This window comes from Carlito syrichta, unplaced genomic scaffold, assembly GCF_000164805.1.
Source record: "Carlito syrichta isolate Samal-C Ts95f unplaced genomic scaffold, Tarsius_syrichta-2.0.1 Scaffold312893, whole genome shotgun sequence".
Lineage (NCBI taxonomy): Eukaryota > Metazoa > Chordata > Mammalia > Primates > Tarsiidae > Carlito > Carlito syrichta.
The window spans coordinates 880,114-882,382 of NW_007256989.1; the positions used below are offsets into that span (position 1 = coordinate 880,114).

Below are 2,269 nucleotides of genomic sequence, written 5' to 3' on the forward strand. Positions count from 1 at the left end.
AGTAGCCGGAATTACAGGCATGCGCTACCACGCCCGGCTGATTTTTTTTTATTTATTGTAGAGATGAGGTCTTGCTGCCCAGGCGGGTCTCGAACCCGCAGGTTCAGACAATCCTTTCACCTCAGCCTCCCAAAGGCGCGGGATTACAGGCTGAGCCACTGAGCCCGGCTAAAGTATTTCTTTTTAAAGGGAAACATTCCTACTTCAGGAAAGTAGGAGCTGTTAAAGATTCTTATTTGCAAGTGCATAATTGAGAGAGTGAAGAGTGAAGTTCCTGAAAAGAAAGGTGCTTCAGAACACAGCAATTGTTTAGTTGTAGGAACAGTCAGAAATACATTTCCCATGGTTGTAACAGGACTAATGGAAGAAATGAATATAGATTTTGGCAAGTTTGTAAGATTTGGGTGACAGGAAGTTGAAGGTGTTCTTGTGGGATGTCTTAAATTTTCTCTGAACTAGAAGATGAGGTTATCTTCTGAGAGTGAGACTAGAGATGGTGGTTGGAGATTAGAGAAATTCTGAAATAGATAAAGGGCTAGGATGTAGCATTGAGATGCAGTTAGAGGTCATATCTTTAAAGTGTATCTGCACAGTTTTGGATTTTTTCTCTAACTCCATTCTGCAGCAATAGTTCACCAAGGGAGCATATGAACAGTCGCACCCACAGAGATTTGTGGAGATAGAACAAGGGGCAAGGGAATTGAGGATATTAGCACAATAATGATTTCAGTGATGAACCCTGCAGTCTAAGCTGGAAAAGAAAGATGGGAAGATACAAGAGCACTGATTCACAGGCAGAAAGCAGAGGTAGTACACGAGCAGTCCCTAGAGAGTTGACTGGCTCACTGAGAGAGTGGACTTAAAAAGAAGAGCAGAGAGCCGGGCTCGGTGGCTCAGCCTGTAATCCCACGCCTTGGGAGGCTGAGGTGAGTGGATTGCCTGAGCCGGCAGGTTCGAGACCCGCCTGGGCAAATTGGCGAGACCTCATCTCTACAATAAATCAAAAAAACAGCCGGGCATGGCAGCGCGTTCCTGTGATTCCGGCTACTCGGAAGGCTGAGACGGAAGGATCGCTGGAGCCCAGCAGGTCGAGGTTGCGGTGGCCAGAAGCGGCCACTGCACTCCAGTCTGGGTGACAGAATGAGACTCCAACTCAAAAACAAACAAACAAACAAAAACAAAAAAAAAAGAAGAGCAGAGAACTGGAAAAGGACTTCAGAGGAGATCTACATTTGGAATCTACCCCCCACTCCCCCAAAACAAAATAAACTGGAGAAAAATAGAGGCAGGGAAAGGGAAGCATAAAATCGAACTCACAGAGTTATCACAAAAGTTACCAGAATAGTTTCCATCACATGAGTCCCTTGTTTAAGAAGTGAATATATTTCTTTCTTTTTTTTAATCAATAAGTTTTATTATCATTCACGTATTTTATATAATAATAAATGTAGCAAAAGTTTCAGGGTTTGTTAAAAAACAACAACAAAAAAACACCAGCTTTGTACACACTGCTCCATCTGCGTTTGGAATCAGAGTTCCCAGATATCAGGCGCAGCAGCTGCACTTGTCCGATGCTTCTTTGCAGACACAGCCCCGGGCACACTTGGTACAGTTCACAGGGCAGCGGGAGCAGCAGCTGTTCTTGCAGGACCGGCATCTGCACTCTTTTGCCCTTGCAGGAGCCAGCACAGGCGCAGGAGCCATCAGCGGAACAGGAGCAGTTGGGGTCCATGTCGAGCCCCAGCGTGGCTGCAGTTCCAGGCGAGAGGGAAGAGTCCGTGAATATATTTCTTTATTGTTTATTATAGAAGAATGAAGCGCAAGGCTTGGCTATGCAGTGTCCACTCGACAACTATCTGCTAAGTAATGAGTGAATTAATAGTAAATACAAATTTCACATTTAAACTTAGAAAAATCCTCTACCTGTCTTTCTAGCTCTGTTTTCCTCAGAGCCTATAAATAGTTGAGTAATTACTCCAGAAAGCATGTAATTGTAATTGGTGTTGGTGTCAGACAATATTTGGTTTAAATCCCAGAACTACCAGATAGGAGACTGATCATGACAGTATCCAACAAAAGTTTTCCTCCTCTCCCTCCTCTCCCATTGCTTATTCAAGGGTAACAGAAAACGAGGCCTTTCTCCAGATGGCAGTTTTACCATCCAAGATGATCTGATTTTTCTTTTTTTCTTGGAGTTGGAGTCTCACTCTGTCACTCAGACTGGAGTGCAGTGGCCGCTCCCGGCCACAGCAGCCTCGACCTGCTGGGC

The 2,269-nt window shown here is 44.7% G+C and overlaps 1 pseudogene; it reads right to left on the reverse strand.

Annotated features, from left to right (window-relative positions):
* Window positions 1-1,545: 1,545 nt before the first annotated feature.
* On the reverse strand, window positions 1,546-1,732 carry LOC103272605 (annotated as a pseudogene).
* Window positions 1,733-2,269: the final 537 nt, after the last annotated feature.